Consider the following 20032-nt stretch of genomic DNA (forward strand, 5'->3'; position numbering starts at 1 on the left):
CATTGCTTGTTTTTATGAAGGTTACAATTTCTTTTGACTTCTTTAAAAGTGGTTTAACACAATCAAGGTTTTCTTGCACGACAAGATTGAGGGTATGTGCAAAACAAGGTAGGTGTCTTATTTTTAGTATCTCACACATTTTTAACATATATAACATATAACTACATTTTAAAGGATGGCTCATTCCATTTTCTAGGAGTTTTGTGGAGAGAACATTTGTTAGAACTGGGTTCTAACAGATTTATTAATTTTTGAAAGCCCCTATCTCTATTTCTAACAATTAAAAATGGCTGAAAATCTAAAGCCACCATTTATATCAAAGTATTGTCTATTTGTTTTTTCTTTTGAGAGTTGCTGTCATATTGTAAAGCTCTTTTAAAAAATGAACTTATAGATCCTGACGATCCTGCTCCAGACCTTCCACTAGATTTAGCACTTGTTGAAGTTGGTAGCATTACTTACAGATTCATCTTCAGAGGTTTCACACACATTTTGAGTTTACATAGGAGGGTGATGTGTCTTTAAATGCTCTGCAAGATTAGATGTATTGTCGCTGGTTTTATGTTCCCGTCCACACTCTAAACATTTAGCTAACTTATTATCATTTGACCTCTTAAAGTATTTCCAAACTGATGACACCTTTACCCGTTTTCTTTTTCCACCTGACGATGAGGTTTGTTGAATTGTAGATACTTTAAGTGATCATCCAAGAGTTCTTTATTATTTTCTTTCCATTTTTTGTGAGGCCCTACAATATAATAAAATTTTATGTTTATTATTAAATTTAGCTAGCCTAAATCTGATTACAATTATGATAGTTACAATTATCATAGTAACTAAGTAAGTAACCTGTCTTGGTCTTTGCTTTTATTTAAATACTTTTCATAAGTATCGATAGTTTCCGATAGTGAAAACTGTCGATACTTATCGATAGTTCTCGACCATAAGAAGTTCATTTAATTCGCTCAGCTTAAGAATATAAGAAACCTGTAACTAACCCCAATTAAGGCAAAATTGTAAAATTGAGTAGCCTTTTTAATCAACCTAAATTAAGAATATCTTAGCCCAGCCAGAGGCAATACAAGAAACCCAAAACATTGTTACTGTTCTCCAACAATGCTGGCACAAATATTGACCAAGAACCTATTAGTATCCCTTAAATGAATACCATGTGGGTTTTCCTTAGCCCACAAATGACTATTTTTAAAATTAAAAATAGTCATTTGTCATCGTCTTCTTTCGTAAATATAGCTTTGTCAGTAAAAAGGACATATTCTGGAAATTGAGGATTTTCTGTACACTTGAATGTTATTCAATTTGCCGAAAAGCGCTAGTAATAGCCCAAGTAGTACAAATGTGCTTGAGATTATCATATAGCACGCTATATACCATTCTAAAAAAACTTAATTGTCATTAAGCTTACGCTAATAAAATATTTTTATTTCATTTAATAGTTTTATATAGGATTATAAAATCGATTCCAGTTGATACGTCGTCTTGGCACTGGTTATCCGGTCTAGCGTCGCGAGGCTCTTGCAAGTCTCAGGCTCTTGCCGGTCTAAACCAGTCTACAATAAAGCATTCACAAAATTATTTTATTAATGCTATATTATTGTTTTATTACAAACTTACAAGACTATTTAAATACAATTATAAAATAATAATATTTTATTCAACATACTTTGTATTCGGCTAAGATTATTTTATCACACTCATAAATGGCGAAATTGAAAACAACACCACGCATATCATGGCGGCTTAACTATGATCATACCTGTAATGATTATTATATAAGAAAATATTATTTTAAAAATAAATTACAAATATCACAAACTCAATTGTAATTCAAGTCTGTTTTTAATAAAATTGCAAATGCATTTAATTTAGTTCGTAAAAACCAACATGGCGGAAATAAACTTAAATAAATTACATGGCGTCATTAGATGAATCTATTTCATTTTATAAGAAACACTGATATAGCATAGTTATTGGATCTGTGATAAAAGTGATATATATTTTTATTTTATAAATAATCTGCTTAAAATATAATTGTCTTATTCGAGAACGCTATCAACACTTAACAGATGGCGCTTTTATAGGTCTAGTATTCAAGAGGAAAGGTTTGAATTTGAGAATAATTTTTGTTATTCTAATCTAAGAAATCTGAAGGAATAATTGGAATTTTTTTACTAAAAATCTTAACTTATAGTCTGTTGTCCTCAACCTTAGCTCACTACTCGGCTCTATGTTTTTAGAAATGTCAGTAAGATCATTAACTTTATTAGTACTATTTATACCTTCCACTTCATCATCATCGATGTATTATATGTCAGGATTCTGATCAATTTCTAATGTTTCAAGTTGATAATATTTTCCTTTTTAAAATTGCCAGATTCTTAACGTTTTTCAAGAAGAAATTCTAGATATTTTCAAAAAAAAACTTTATAAATAAGTATTGGCATGAAAAAATAAAACAGATTCTATTATAGCAGATATAAATTAATTTAGAGCGTAGTCTTTAAAAAGTTATGAAATTCCTAAACAATAATTTTGTAAACAAAAACACATATTTATTTTATAAAACATTTATAAATCTATATGAATAACATTTAAGAGAGTGTAATAATATATTTTTATAAACATAATCCTTACAACTATAAAGTTATTGAAAGTTATTTGTTTTATAATAAATTATTCGCTCACCTAATATAATTTACTACAAAACCTTTATAAAATAATTTAATATCTGTTTTATAGTTATGTTATGAAATAATTATAGAGCAACTAAATAACAAATCCCGCTTAAAACATAATAGTTATAAAACTTTGTTATAAAATAAGGTTGTTTATAAGACTGAATTATTTTAATTAAAGCCGTTAAGTAATATTTTATTGTTCAATACGGTCTTAATATAACTAATATAAAATAATTTTGTTTAGTAGTAGACTTTGGGTGCTGTTTAGGAGGGTGCGTCCTAGAATACAAATACAATTTTTGATATTGTAGATATAAATTTATGTAATTTTTAAAATTATTAGATGGCACAGTATTGTGGGAGGTCCAGCAGAAAGCTAAAAATTCAGTCCTTGATGCACTATCGTTTCCCGGTAAATGAACTTTAGCATTATTAATAAAATAATTAACTCTGGTGCTGTATCTTAATTGTATTTCATTTTTCTATATCTCCCGTAATATGTATAATTATACCCGAAAAACATTTAATTCCAATTGTCTTCTAATTGTTAAGTATTATTTACAAGAACAGTGACGTTGAGCGATTTTTGCTGAGAGCACCTTTTTTATGCAAAAGGCATAGGATGATAATTTGATACCCAAACGGGGAGAAATTGAATTCTTAGAGAAATGGGGTTAAATTTACCAAATATCCTCCTGGTTTCCAGGCCCCTGGTTAGAAATATTTTTGTTTAGTAGGTTCAAAAGAATACACGCACAAACAAATAATTTATGTCTCAAAATTTTATTTAAATTTTTTTTATCAAAGTATTATTAATTCATTAAAAATCAATGCGCTTTTTATTGTTAAATATTAATTGATCATTTGTTATTGTTGTGTTTGGAAAACTGAGGTAACAAGTTTTTTAAATTTTCATTCCTCGACCTTATATTTATTACATATTATATATTTATTACAACCAAACGATATTTTAATGTTATAAAATTTATTCTTGAAAATGTTTGTTCGAATAAATAAGTGCTTACAAATACAAATAATTGATTTTGAAGAAAAAAACTGAAATTGGGAAATGTAGTTTTTGGTAGATTTCAATAAAATGGATTCAATTATGATCATCAAAATTATTTTTAAATTCATTATTAGATTGCAAATCAGACTAGACGTAAATTGTCTGGTAGTATCAAATTCTTAAGGATTTTTAATTATTAATAAGTCTATTTCTTTTTGTTAAAAGGGATTGCAAAGTAGGAAAATGACAATAATTACCCTTTTCGGGTTGAGAAATAAACAATTTTATTTTAAGCTGGAAACTGTTATATTGTGTAAATAGCTCAGTGATTAACTTTCCTTTCCTTCCATCTTTTTATTGTTCAAACATTGTTATCTTGTGGATTTCCCTGTTTGGTAGGCATATTGGTGTCAAGGTCTGATATACTTTTCTATATGCTTTTCCTCTGTTTTCTTTACTTTACTTAACTCTTTGGTATATGCGCCATGTCGTAAATGTCTCGTATTATTTTGCATAACGCGGGTAGCAGCAGTTTTTGCCCTGCTATAGCATGACAGGTATAACCATCTATTCCGGGAGACTTGAGCTTGAAGGTGCCTATCCTCCATTAAGCTTTTTTGTAGGTTACATCCTTTTCGCTATTTTGCAGTTTTCCTTTCTGCCCCCGAAACAACAAGAGTCGGTATGGGGCATGTCTTAATTAGAGAATTGTCGATCGCGGGAAATAGGTGTTTAGCATTAAGCCGAGCGAACCTCCTCAATTGTCGTATATTTTTCATTGGGATTTAGGCGATTTAGGCAAGAACTAAGGGTCTGTTGTGGCGTCTTGGCTTTTACCTTGTGGACTCTTGCATATCCATCACTTATAAAGTCAATTAGGTCCCTGCATAGTTATCTCCATACTCTTTTTTCTTTTTTATGTCATCATTGTATCTGGTTAAGCTTTGTCTACGTCGATTCCACTCGCTAGTTCTCTTTGCTCTATTGACAAGTCTTCTTACTGTCTTTTGTCTTACTGCTCACTCAGTTCTTGATTCTACCACCAAGTGTTCCCTGCCTGACATGGTTTGTTTAGGGGGCAAGATTGCCCAAATGCCCTTTCAACTATTTTTTGCATCTATTGGAAATTTTTCCAGGTTGCATGCTATTTGCTCTTTATAGACACTTATAGGAATTGTGTCCGCAGACTCTAGTTTGAACCCTTTGTCCCTATGATCTTACAAACTGGGGTCTTCAGATACGCGCAACTTTGTCACAAGGTCACAAATGCATCCCTTACCTAGTGTAAGATAAATTACTTCTCTTCGGGGTACTTTGACGAATGTCATACGAGCCGTCCTCCACTTAAATCCGAAGATAAACAGTAATCTAATAGTGACTTACCTGTGTGTTTTTTCCAGTGCCAGTTTTGTGTGCATTGGCATCGCATCCTATTAGAAGGTCTTCCGATCTTTGCTGGTCTGCCAGCGTCCGAACTGCGGTGGTTCCCCTGTTCATCGTGCGAGAAGTATGATACTATTGTTGTGTTGTGTCTCCACTGTCTTAACTCGCAATTTAATCACCTCCGTGTCTCTTTACAAAAACACGCACAGCGGTGTGGCTTTAACATCTTTTCTTATGAAGATAAGGCTTCTTGGGTTGGGTCCTTCTTTTTAGTCTGATACAAGTCTCTCTTTGAGGTTCCCTAGTCCTCTTATCTGGCTGCTGTAAATATACGATTCCTGGATTAGGGCTATCAATGAGTGAAGCAGTAGGCAGTGATGAAAGTTTATTTCTAATAACCTTATTTCCATGCAAGCTTTTTATTTACGCTTGGGCGTAGGTTCCCCGCGTGCGTTTGTCCGTCTAATTCGTTTGTTGGCCTCCATTGTTAGGAGTTCAGCTTACCAGAGGTCTCTTTCTCCATCAGGCCGAGGAGCCAGTTTTTAGGCGGCTTATTGATGCAGGTTATGTGAAGGATCCCACCAAGCAAGTATTCTGCTTAAAACCAGCCCTTTAGAATGTTATACTGCTTTTCCGAGATGTGTGCTGTGACGGTTTTTTGGACGCGCCGAATGCTTGCACCAGTCTTGTGGCCCTGCCGTTGAGACCAATGGTTTACCATTGGCTCAAATAAAATGTTCCACGAGTAGCTAGGAAAAAGGTCGCCCGCTAGTTACTCTGTTGTTGCTTTCCCTTCTAGTAATTCATTTAATTTATCGAGATAAGTTCATCACCCACAAGAAAAGCTAACTCGCTCATCCATTTCAAATTCGATAATTTTGGTATATTATATCCTTTTTGTCAAGAACATTTTAATTTTGTCTATCTAAAAATCTTTTTAAGACTTTCCCATGTCTTACTTCAGAAATAAATAATATCTTAAAATTCTTTAAAGAAATTCCGGAATGTTTGATGGTTCATCCAATTTTTGGGATTATAATTAATGGACTTTACTATAAAATATTCATAACGTTTTCCGAATTTATAATATTTTGCAAATCACATATTAATGGATAATACAACGAAGTTGCAGAGGAGAATGTGTAATATTTAATTCTTTCAATTAGTTTTTTTTTCAGTCAGTTAACATCTTTTTAATTTTTCTTACTTGAGATCATATATCTTGAAAACATCTAATAGATGCAAAAATAGATATTCACCTCTTGTCGTTTTATAAAAGCCTCTAGTATTTCCTTTTAAATGCAGCAAGTTTCTCTGTTACACAAAATTGTTCATCAATTTATGGATGTTATATTGGTGGTTAATCCTGAATTTGTGAAAAAAATTACTTTAATTTGTCAAATATATTAGCTGATATATTTTTAATATGCAAGGATGAAAATTTAGTTTTTCCTTTTGTCTTAGTTGGAGATCAAGCTTTTGCTCTAACAGATTACATGAGGCCTTGTAAAAGGTTTTCAATGAGCACCCTACCAGATCAAGGGATGTAGTTGAATGCGCTTTTGGTATTCTGAGAGGACGTTGAAGAATTTTTGCTAAACCAATTATTGCGCCTACAACTAGAAAAATAGTGAAAGCAATAGTTTGCTTACATAATATTATCATGAAGAGAAAATCTTTGTTGCCATCCAGAGATTGCAAATATTCCCAGCTAGATTTAAATAAATTGGAATCTTCAACAGGATTTACTGATGTAAGTAGAACAGGCATGAATGTCTACACAAGAAAGACTGCAAATCTTGGCAAATAGACAATAGAATTATGTAATATTACACAATTTCTTTTAAACGCTTTCTCTTTTCTTCTTAAGCATTTGAAAAACATAAATTTGCAGTCCTAATCTTATGTTGAAGCCTCCTCAGAGCCTCTTCGATCAGGACTAAGAGCCCTTCTATATTATGTATTTTAAAATTGCCTTTTGGACTTGTTCATCCTGGACTCTAGAAATGCAAGTTAATAAATTTTTATAAAATTTGTTTAAGAATGCTTCTAAAGTAAATGATGGGTAAAAAGCTTTAAAATAACTGCTTTGAACATAAAAGTATTTAACATTGTTATTTAATTAGGAAAATCTCATCCATTTTTCACGCAGAGACCGACGTATACAACAGACGAAAAACAATAAAAAGCACAAAGTCACGGTCTCACAACATTTACTTAAAGCTACACGTGTTTCGCTCTATTCAGAGCATCATCAGGCCTAAAACAATAATAATTAGTATTGAAAGAAAAAAAAAACGAGGACATTAAAAAGACTAAAACCTTAAAAAGCCACTAACGTTGGCAAAACAGTAAATAAACATACATTTAAGGTTAGGATGACTATACAGTTATTTACAACCAAAAAATAAAAAATAAAAAATTGCAAAATAATATCACACCTATTGGGAATCGAACCCGCGACAACAAGCTTACAAGCCAGAGACTATGTAAGAGATTATGTAAATATAAAATGGATTAAATAAGATTATTAAAAAAATAAAAAAAAAAATTATTAAAAATAAAGTTACGTAAATAAATATAACGACGTATTTAATTTTGAACCCAACCTTATTTTTAATAATTTTATTTAATCCATTTTATATTTACATAATCTCTTCCAACTGAAATAAGTTTAATATTGTGTTAAAATGCCTTGGCTTAACAACAAATGTTTTGAACTTCTCCTCAGTGTTCCGGGAGCCCGTAGGTTATAGTCTCTGGCTTGTAAGCTTGTTGTCGCGGGTTCGATTCCCAATAGGTGTGATATTTTTTTGCAATTTTTTATTTTTTATTTTTTGGTTCTAAATAACTGTATAGTCATCCTAACCTTAAATGTATGTTTATTTACTGTTTTGCCAACGTTAGTGGCTTTTTAAGGTTTTAGTCTTTTTAATGTCCTCGTTTTTTTTTTTTTTCTTTCAATACTAATTATTATTGTTTTAGGCCTGATGATGCTCTGAATAGAGCGAAACACGTATAGCTTTAAGTAAATGTTGTGAGACCGTGACTTTGTGCTTTTCATTGATTGTTTTTCGTCTATTGTTATTTAATTTAAAAAAATATTTTAAGGTTATTAGGTAACTACAATATTGCTTGGTCCCTATATGAGTATAAGGCCAGGGAAAGTAGTTTTTCAAACAAAAAGTTATTAAACAAAAGATAATTTTTGAAACAAAATAATTAAATTAGTTAATTAGTACATATACTTACACCAAGTTTCCAACAATTTCTTCTTAGAATTTATTAGTTTATAATATTTAAATAAAGGCTGAGTGTTAGTGGTCATTCAGACTCACTAGGAATGTATGCTTTTTTCTTAGTCCGCATAAAATCATATCTCCGCCGTTTTTTAAAATATTCTACAAGAAAGCCTAGAAACAAAAAATAATTACTTAAATAGTAAAATAATACAACATTTTGTTGGTCAATTACCTCTCAACAATTGAGAAACCTCCTCCCACAATTGCTTCAATTTATTTTTGTGTCCTGACTGTAAAAAGTTTCTTGGATTTTATAGAGGTCTTCTGTCATAAATAAATGAAATCAACATTTGGTCATCTAAGTTCCTGTGTTTTTGGCTTAAATCTTTGCTATTGGCTGTTGACTACAAGTAAAATAAAGTTTGAATGAACAAAGAGACAATGTAACTAATAAAAGCTATAACATATACTAGAAGGACACTAACTAAAAACTTGACAAAAAATAAAATAAGTAAAAAATGTAATAAGTATAGTCGCTTCGGTCCTACTCTCTGGTCCGTGGAGATCAAGTTGAAATGTTTAAGTCTCGTCGGTGAAGAGCTTTAAAGGAATTCTTAAAAAAACTACAAATTATTCAGTGTAGTTAGGTCTGATTAGTTTAAGAGCAAAAGTTTATATGCGAAGGAAAGATCAGTTCTTGGGGTATCATGCTTCAAAGAACCGAAACACAATATGTTTATATAGTTGCTCTTAGCGAGTTAAGTAGTAAAAGAGATTTTCAGAAATTATCTTAAAATGTAGCATATGTTCAAAAATAAATCAAGCTTCTTGATTTGCATAAACCTGAAATATAATACTTCAATCAGTTCCAGCCAATAGCAAAAAAGTTTATATTAGTCACGTGACCAAGAAGTCAACGTTAAAAATATGTCAAAATTAATTGACGTGGGTATCGTAAATAAACCATAAACACCAAATTTCAACACAATAGGACCAATAGTAAAAAAGTGATGATGGTCACGTGACCCTAAAACCTTTTATTTTCAAAATTAATTAGTGATATCTTAAACAAATTATAAATATGATTTTCTTAAAAATGCTCTCAATCTTTAAAACACTCTACATAATGCTAATATAATACAGACGCCCACGTACTAATAATAAACACAGTGTTTTTCTTGCCATAACAAAAAAGGTTTTTTTTTCACAGAGAATGGAGAAAGAGGCAGACTTTATTGTGTCTGTGAAGGACAACAGGGGCACTAAGCTATAAAAAACAAAATTTTGAACTTGTTTAATTAATAAGAATATGGTTTTCTTACTATGGCAAAAAGGGGTCTTTTTCTCAGAGAATGAAGGAAGAAGCAGTCTATTGTGTCGCTGAAGGACAAACAGGGGCAGTAAACTGTAAAAAACAAAATTTGAAACTTGTTTAATTAATAAAAATATGATTTTCTTACTATGGCAAAAAAGGAGTTTTTTCCAGAGAATGGAGGAAGAGACACACTTTACTGTGTGGCTGAAGGACAACAGGGGCAGTAAGCTGTAAAAAACAAAATTTTAAACTTGTTTAATTAATAAAAACATGGTTTTCTTACTAAGGAAAAAAATTGACAAATTTGTTTGGCGTCTTTACTTAAACAATTACGTTTTAAAACTGCTTGATTTTCCCCTGTAGCGTCTACTTCCCTTGCGTCTTCTTCTGCTTCCTCAACACTAGAAAGTGAACTATCTGTTATGTATTTAGATATTTAATTAATATTATTTTCTAATTACGTTTACGTTATGAGGCGACAGTCCTATATTCTGTAAATTACTGCTAGCTTGTGTCAGCTGTCATACATTCTGTCATATCGTTTTTTAAATTAAAATTATAGTAAAGAATTGCAAGCAAAGTCGATTTATAGTTAATATCGTGTGTTTCCACAGATATACAATATTGAGAAGAGTTCTTTATATTTCTTATTTTTTTTTGTATGTTTCTGTGATATACGCATCTGTGCAACATATGCATTAGGATGCTTATGTTATCGCTGCGCAGATGGTTTTCACCTTATTGTTAATTTTTATTTATTTTTAATTTTTTAATTGGTGAAAAAAGTATTTTTAAATTTGAATTTTTGAACTAAAAATACTGATGGTTGATGGTACCTTAGATGTTTACGAAGAACAGAAAATAGAATTTCTTTGAAAATTTGGCATCATGGGTCTTAGCTAGTGATCTAACGATTAAAAATATTTTTAGCGATGCAGCATTGCCGCTTATACCAAAAAGTAGTAAGTAAAAAGTAAAAGTAGTAGCAACTTTGTTATTTTAAATAACATATCCTGTATATTATTTTATTCTCTGATCCGGTATCGCTTTGCGATTGTTTTTGTATAAGATGTTCCTATACCTATTTTTAGTGGTTTTCAATATATTATTTATTTTACGAAAACATAGCTCCAAATAAATTTTTATAACTACGGCACTGGAATGCACAGAAAGTTGAAATTATAAATGTAATTTACGGAAGCATTGTACATTAGTCTTCACTATAAATATTTATTCTACAATATACAGGGTTGATCAAAATACAAAAACTGTAGTTTGGTTTCTGAAATAAAAGCAAGTTTCTGTAAAAATCTGAATATTTTGACATATTTGCCTTAGGTGGCCATGAAAGGTCATGACCAAATAATGCTATGCTATTGACGTTTGATAGTTACATTTAATGGATCAATAATAGTAATATACGTAGATTTTTCTTTTAAATAGTTGCCTAAAAATTAATTGAAATGAAAATAGAAAGTTGTTCAAATGAGGTTTTGATAAATCTTTTTATTATTCATGGACAATGTGACAAAATTTTAGCAAGAACATGCCGAAAATTCAACGAATTGTACCCTAATTTACAAAAAATGTATAAAAGTAAAGTTGTGCAAATATAAAATAGCTTTATACATATTGTTTCATAATTTAAGAATGATTTAATAAGTTATCCTAAGCTTATAAGTAATTAATAATAAATTTTCAAAATGATTGCCATTGACTTCTAAGCACTTCAAAATCCTGCGTTGTTCAGCATGTGTTGTCGCTGCTAGAAAAATCTTATTGACCAATGCAATTGATAAGTCATTGACGTAGTTTCTGTTTACTGTTTACCGGTGTCTTATATACCATTTACTTTAAATTACCCCAAGAGTAAAAATTAAGTGGTGTAAGATCAAGTGATCTCGCAATCCAATCCAAACGCCTAAACCAGCCGTCATCGAATTTCTCAAGTTACTCACGTGTCACCTCGGTGCAATAAGCGGGTGCACCAACTACCATCCAATTGGAAGCAAGTGCGATAATCTTCAAGCGTTAAATTTTCCAGAAATTATTCTACTGTTGAGCGCAAAATCTGAAGGTATTTATGGGAAATGACCCGTCGTAAAAGAATGTGATTGTCTTTTAGTAAACAAAGAAACATAAAACAATTTTTTTTTGACATCCTATTTCCTTAACCGCATCTGAATTTTGATTAGCTCAAAAATTTTGATTTCTTCTAGTAAAAATACCTTCTCTAAAAACTCTGCTTTTCTGTTATATATCTGTTATATATATGCGTGAAAGTAGACTAAAACATTCACGATGTTGTCTTGTATCATTATTAAGTTGTGAACCAAATTGTATAAAGTTATTTGCACAAATTTTATTTTATCCATTTTATGAAAAAATTAGAATACATTTTGCTGAACTTTCTGCATGTTCTTACTACAATTTTGTCTCGTTACTCAATAACTATTTCTATGTAACTGTCAAACATCAATAGCATAGCATTGTTGCGTCATGACATTTCACGGCCACCTAAAGCAAATATGTCAAAATATTCCGATTTTTACAAAAACTTGCTTTTATTTAAGAAACCGAACTATTTAGATATATGAACATGTTACCTCGTTAGAAAGGGGTTTCAATTTCCTTTTATAATATGTTATAATATACAGGTGTTCCTTTAAAACATTTTTCACAATTTTTGTATCTAGCTGTTTTGTATCTAGAACAAATTTTTATAGTGGAAACTAATGTACAATACTTCCGTAAATTATGTTTATAATTTTAATTTTTTGCGCGTTCCAGTGCCGTAGTAATAAAAGTTTATTTGGAGCTATGTTTTGCTCAAAAAACAAAGAAAATAATTAATTTCTCGAAAACCATTAAAGGTAGATACAGGAACAACTTATACAAAAACAATTATAAAGTGATCGTAAAATAAAATAATATACAGGTATTAGCGGCAACGCTGTATCGCTAAAAGCATTTTTAATGCTTAGATCACCAGCTAAAATCCATCCATCCGTACCATCAACCATCAATCATCCTGTATATTTGTTGGTCTCTTAGAATTCTAACATATCTTGGAACTATAATATAATATTAAGTTATAACAAAAATATTTATTCTGATCCATGCTTGGTGCTCAGCTCTCTTAGTCTCTTTACCTATGTCTCAGTAAACACAGAAAGTGGTACGATACGAGCATGAAATAAAATAAAAAAATAGGCAGTGCAGGTCTTATAATTCACTTATAAATAAATTCACTAAATGATCCATGTGAAAAATAATGACAAAACGATTGTTTAAATAAATATGTATTGTAGCGTAAAGTCAACAGTATTAGTAGTATCAGCCTTTTTAAAATTTGTTGGAGAGAACTAATCAGAACAAATTCTATAGCTCAAAGTCTTAATAAATTTTTCATTGCATATCTTTCTCAATGATTTTTTCGTAATGGGGACTGAAGGAAACTAAAAAAAATCTTTTGTTACTATGTTTATCAGAACCATTTCAAATATACATCCTTTTATATGAAAGATTTACAGCAAAATTAAAACCTATCCAACAATTAAAACCTAGCAGTATCGTTATTAATTTCACTTATATAAAACTACTTCTGCGCTTACGTAAAGGTCAAAACACAGCTGAATTTCTTACTGCTAGACCTTATATGAGTTCCAATAATTCCCTATTAATTTAAAATAGCATTTTTAAAACAATCCCAACCCACGCTTGCAGCATACATTGAAAAACAAACTCAAAGGATCTTCTATCAGTCAATGTCAACAACATCATTTCTGTCAGCTCCCTGTCAATTTTGCAAAGCAAGATGGCCGATATACGATTCCGAATTTCACCATACAAGCTTCACACATGTGGTTCTAATTAACTAACTTCTATCCACTAAAAATCAACACGTATACAAACGCAAAACACGAGGACGGAGAAAATGTAACAGCAAGAAAGCAACGAGTGAGAGAAAAAGACGAGGAGATACCTGCGAGAGTGAGGAAAAACAAGGTGGTTCCCGTAGATCGGCTTTAGCGCGATGCATCGGGCAAGCACAGGAGGTATCTCTCCTCCCTGCCATCTTTTTGGAAAGAATGCGGCAATTGCTAAGCAAGCGGTCGTATTCGCTGGGGAATGGAGATTAAATTTATAGGTATTCCAGTTTTCACTATGCTTCTGTTAGCGCAGATTTTTGTCACGGACCACATTTCGCACGCTCACACTCTAGGTTTGTTGACTTTTCTTAAAATTATAATGGTGCTTTGGCGAGCCGCGCAAAAAGTTGCAAAGGGCCGCATGCAGGCTGCGAGCCGCAGGTTCCCAACCCCTACTATAGAATGTTATGGTCTGGTTTATTTAATGTCTTTTATTTTATATATATAAAATGATATCATCATGATTAAATTAAAAATGTAAAGTAATTTCTTGTAGTATAATATATTTATTAAGCTCTTACTAACATTATTTCATTGGTAATTTTTCATTAGAAATAAGAAATGAACCAGAAATGCTGCATCTTGCTCCGGTGATTTCATCTTGTATATATTTTTGTATATACAAGATGAAATCTAATGAAAAAAATGTATCATAGTTTTCCGCGAAGGGATTTTTTGTGGAGCACAGACAGCCATTTTTGTTACTTTTGTGAAGTATTCGTCGAACTCTGGCTCTCGCTTACGGTAATTGTTGACGTTGCTGATGCGGGGTTTTCCGTTAATTTTCTCCTGTAAATGTCTGTATAAATGTATAAATTTTGTTCTGGCATTTGGGTTATTTGTTTACATCTGCATTTTATGCGCGTTTTGCGCTGAAGTTATGTTTTTCTATTTGTTTTTTGGAAGGTGATTTTAAACCGTTCCATGTTGGTCTAAATTGTAATTGGTAATGCATTTATAATTGTTTAAAATTTTTGGAAATTTTACGCTTTTTTTAGAGCAAATAAAAGTGGTTTAAATACTTAGAACATGGAAAGGCTAGAATTAGCATGCCGTGAAACTATGGGCAGGTTTGTTTGCTTGCAACATCTCTAATGCAATGATGCCAAATGCTTATATAGAAATGGCAAAAATCACTTTATAGTATCATAACAATTTTCAGTTGTTTCCGAAGTCAAAAAACAATACTATTACTCCCCTTTAATCCAATCAAGCATTTTTTAAATAAAATGATAAGATACTCTATATCGAAGTCAATATACAACGTTAAATAAATGTAAATAAAGTATATTAGAGAAAACGGTAATGGCATCGCAACGCCGCTCGATCGCTTTGTTGATGCCACCGACACAAGCACTCTCCACCAGTGACGTCGTCAACAAATATTTACATGATAAATATTTATTAATTATTATAGAGTTTGAGTATAAGTAATATTACCATTTATGAGCTATTTATGTGTTTTTTTAACGGACTTCATTAGAGGAAGGTCCTAATAAAAAGCATTTTTATGGAATTAAACATTTTATTATTACAATATTATAGATTTCCTAATAAATCATGTTTTAAGACACAAATTTTTAACATTTTGCAAAATTTGATTATAATTATTATATTATACAAAACTCAGTTTTACATCACTTACTTTAAATCACATAATATATACTTCTATGATGCTGACTTTTTCAAAGGGACAGTATTGCTTCAGCGGAAAGAGTTAAAACTACAAGGAGGTTCAAATTGTGAAGGAGTTGCAGGTTTTTTATAGGTTATAAGATTTTTATTATGAGTATTTAGCCTGTACAATGGTTTTGAGACATTTAACAGTGATCTAAATAATACCTAATACCAATTATTATATCAGATTAATTTATACTAAAAAACAAAGCTTACCTAAGAATAAAGACTATGTACAATAGATTAGATTAGATAGTTTATTAGTATTAATATACAAACAAGTACTTTTACAAGTCAAATAAAATATGTAATATATGTAAAATTCCTTAAGTATTTTAATAATAACTTGAGACATCTAATTCAATTTCTTTGGCGCAAATTTGTTTGTTACAATCTTCGAATTTTAATTTTTTGTTCTTTTTTTTCCATAATTTGGTGATAAGTGATTTAGCTTTTAAAAAGTCCTCAGGATATCATTTTCATTTTACCCTAGAGTAATATACATAAAAATATAGTATTACCAATATTAAAAAGAAAAAATTAAAAAAATGTATTATGATAATCCAATTGATCAATAAAATGTATGTTATAAAGAATCTTTGAAATATCATACATTTGATTAATTGCATTTAATTACAAATATAACACAATAAAATACTATATCACTTTTAAATAAGATATATAGAATAAGATGATACATGGCATAAAAGTCTTATTTGTACTTAGAGAAAGAATTGAACAATAATTTTTAAATTTGCTATAATGATGTCTATTTTAAGTGTATTTTTACCTTTTCCTTGGCAGAGTCAGGGAATGTGTAGCAGTTAAACAAAAACGGATTGGATGGGAAATAGTAATTGTTGACCTAGACCCCACAGTAACTATTAATCTCAGATGCAGTTATTGTTGATGATGAATGATCAGATCTGTAATTATACAAAATTTGGTGTATCAAGAATATTAATTTATTTTAATTATCCATACTTGTCTATATTAGCTTCACTGTTTGTACTATATACCATTTTGGAAGCTAAAGAAGTTTTTGCACTCTTCAGGAAAACTACCCTTGCAGCTTTGAAGGGTAAATCACTTGGTAAATTAACTGAATTATCGGCTACTGTGTTTTTAACCAGTGCATCAGAAATCCTAGTAAAAAATAGTTTTACACACATACCTAATTTAATAAGTATTAGGTATAAATAAAGCTTATATGAGTAACACTAATACTTTTTGTAACGATTTTTTTATACTAGAAAAATATATTAAAAAAAATTACCTTTAAGGTAGAGCTGATTTTTTTAATAAAGTCTGGCTACTGATAATATTATCTTCCTTATATAATAAATCACTTCTAAGGATGTGATCTGAACAAATATATTCTTTTTAATTGTGTTGATTTCGATTAATGAAATCCATTGTTCCCTTTGGGCGTATATTAGGCAATTTATAATAAGTATTTGATATTTAATCAAAAAGCAAAAAAAATTACAGTAATAAATTAATATGTGGTGCCAATTACTATATATATATTATTATTATAAGTTGCAATATGGTAAAACAAAAAAAAATTATCGACCCAATTTTAGGGAAAGACAAAATTAACTATACATAGATATCAATATCTAAATAAATTTCAAAATTCTTTAAAGGCAATAAAAAATTAGTAATTTCATCTATCTACCTAATGTCTATATTCAAAAACATTACTATATATAGATAGGTATATGGGTATTATGCCATCTTTCTGCCAAAACAACAAAAAAAACATAAAATCCTGCAATAAAACCAGGGACAAAATTCTAGTTTTATATTTTTTATAGCCTATTGATAGATGAATATGTTCAAAAATATATTTAGATTTAAGAATATAAATATTTTGGTTTTTTACACACACTTTCACATTCAAGTTTTTATTAGGTTTATATCTATAAGATCCCCTATTCTACGTTTATGATGATGGTTACCCCATGATGTGATGTTATGAAAGTATCGGTACTTACTTGTGAAAAGATCGGTTTGAATCACCTTTTTATCATGATGCGGCACAAAGGACACAAGTTTTTGCCATCCTAGCAATTTAAAAAAACACTAAAATGTGGCCTTTTTCCTTTTGAAACCAAAAAATTAAAGAAAATACACGAATCTCGAACATAAACAAAAAGCCGTTTGACAGATAACACTATGCGTATGGCTCAGACGCTTAAGTTCCGGTGTTGTCACTTCAAATTTTTTAGAAACGGTTTTAGGGATAAGAATGTAAATAATTTTGTTATTTTTTTGCTTAAGGATATTATATTTATTCTTAAAATAGGTTAATTGTAGTATTTATATTTTTTAATTTAAATTTTCCTATAAAATACAACACAAGTAAGTTAAATTAACATTATAATGGTTGTTAAAATATAGCAAAAAATTTCCTCCGTTGGAAATTCGCGTCGACTTGACAACAGAGAATCGGCAAATATGTTTGTAAACAACACACCCCTCTTGCCCCTGTGCACATGTTGGACTCAAACAAAGTTGTTGTTTACTAATTCTAGCCTTTCAATGTTCTAAGGTTTCGACTGATGCGCCGCCTGTCGCAGAAATTATTGAAGGTGTTTGTATTGACTGTGGTATTAGTGATATATAGTGAGTCATACTCTATAAATATACTAAAAAAATATATTTACAAAAAAATTACCTTTAAAGTAGAGCTGATTTTTTTAATAAAGTCTGGCTACTGATAATATCATCTCCCTCATATAAGAAATCATTTCTAAGGATGTGATCGGAACAAACAAATATGTTCTTTTTAATCGTGTTGATTTCCATTAATGAAATCCATTGTTCCTTTTGGGCATGGTCATTAGGCAATCTATAATAAGTATTTGACATTTAATAAAAGTACATAGCTATTATACCTTTTTTCTGCCAAAACAACAAAAAAAAAATAAAATCCTGTAATAAAACCACGGACAAAACTCTAGTTTTATATTTTTTATAGCCTATTAATGATTAATATTGAATTAATGTAAATTGATGAATATTTTCAAAAAAAATATTTAGATTTAAAAATATAAATATTTTTATATTGACAGATGACACTACGCGTATGGCACGGGTGCTTAAGCTTGTCGCTTCAAATTTTTTAGAAGCAGTTTTAGGAATGTTAATAATTTTGTATTTTTTTTGCTTAAGGATATTATATTTATTCTAAAAATAGGTTAGTTGGAGTATTTATACTTTTATACTTGGTTAAAAGAAGTCGATTTTTCTTTTCTAGATTTTAAAATGTGACTTTTATTTTTTAAGCGTTGGAATTTAATATATTTTTGATCATAAATAAAGTCTAAAAATTGTGAAATTAAGGTGTCCCATTCGGCAGCATGCAACAATGAACTTAATCTAAAATACAAGAATGTTCTTCTCCTTGTGATAAACTCAGCTCTTGGCTGAATCACATTTTGCTTTCAGTTACCAACCTTAAGAGTCCCTTTTCCATTAAAAATTCTTCACAACTAGCGGATGAATTAAAGGATCTGACTTTACCACCCGCAAGCTTTCTAGTCTCTTTTGACGTCTGCAATCTATTCCCAAGCATCCCCCCCAGTGATTGTGTGTTGTTGGTGAGAGATCTGCTTAAGGACTGTTCCAGTTTTCCCAAATTCATATTGATAATTTATCCCTTTTAGTTGAGTTAGTTCTACAACAAAATTTTTTCCAGTTAAATGGATGTTTTTACCAGCAAAACACAGGAGTCGCTATGGGCTCAAGTTTATCTCCTCTGCTAGCAGAGATTTTCATGTCTAATTTAGAACACAAAATTAAGAACAATTCTCTTTTTCACCACATCTTCTTTATCAAAAGATACGTGGATGATGTTTTTGTCATTCTTTAAGGGAATAAAGAAGAGTTAAACACTTTTGTAACTTTTCTAAATGCCTTACACTCTTCAATAACGATCACTTTTTAAATAGAAGAAAATGAATCATTGCCTTTTCTGGATCTTAATCTAAAACGCTTCAACAATAAAATTAAATTTTCAACATATCCTAAACCTTAGAACATTGAAAGGCTAGAATTAGTAAACAACAACTTTGTTTGAGTCCAACATGTGCACAGGGGCAAGAGGGGTGTGTTGTTTACAAACATATTTGCCGATTCTCTGTTGTCAAGTCGACGCGAATTTCCAACGGAGGAAATTTTTTGCTATATTTTAACAACCATTATAACGTTAATTTAACTTACTTGTGTTGTATTTTATAGGAAAATTTAAATTAAAAAATATAAATACTACAATTAACCTATTTTAAGAATAAATATAATATCCTTAAGCAAAAAAATAACAAAATTATTAACATTCTTATCCCTAAAACCGTTTCTAAAAAATTTGAAGCGACAACACCGGAACTTAAGCGCCTGAGCCATACGCATAGTGTCATCTGTCAAACGGCTTTTTGTTTATGTTCGAGATTCGTGTATTTTCTTTAATTTTTTGGTTTCAAAAGGAAAAAGGCCACATTTTAGTGTTTTTTTAAATTGCTAGGATGGCAAAAACTTGTGTCGTTTGTGCCGCATCATGATAAAAAGGTGATTCAAACCGATCTTTTCACAAGTAAGTACCGATACTTTCATAACATCACATCATGGGGTAACCATCATCATAAACGTAGAATAGGGGATCTTATAGATATAAACCTAATAAAAACTTGAATGTGAAAGTGTGTGTAAAATACCAAAATATTTATATTCTTAAATCTGAATATATTTTTGAACATATTCATCTATCAATAGGC

The 20032-nt window shown here is 30.4% G+C and overlaps 1 long non-coding RNA gene across 1 annotated transcript; it reads right to left on the reverse strand.

Annotated features, from left to right (window-relative positions):
• Positions 1-275: 275 nt before the first annotated feature.
• Positions 276-10060, reverse strand: LOC126744663 (uncharacterized). The gene is made up of 6 exons (XR_007663275.1): positions 9929-10060; positions 9791-9873; positions 9653-9735; positions 8563-8734; positions 8341-8501; positions 276-748 (listed from the first exon to the last, which is right to left on the reverse strand). It is a non-coding gene; the product is annotated as an uncharacterized LOC126744663 (long non-coding RNA).
• Between the last annotated feature and the right edge of the window lie 9972 nt (positions 10061-20032).

The sequence above is a fragment of the Anthonomus grandis genome, chromosome 14, assembly GCF_022605725.1.
Source record: "Anthonomus grandis grandis chromosome 14, icAntGran1.3, whole genome shotgun sequence".
Classification (NCBI taxonomy): Eukaryota; Metazoa; Arthropoda; class Insecta; order Coleoptera; family Curculionidae; genus Anthonomus; species Anthonomus grandis.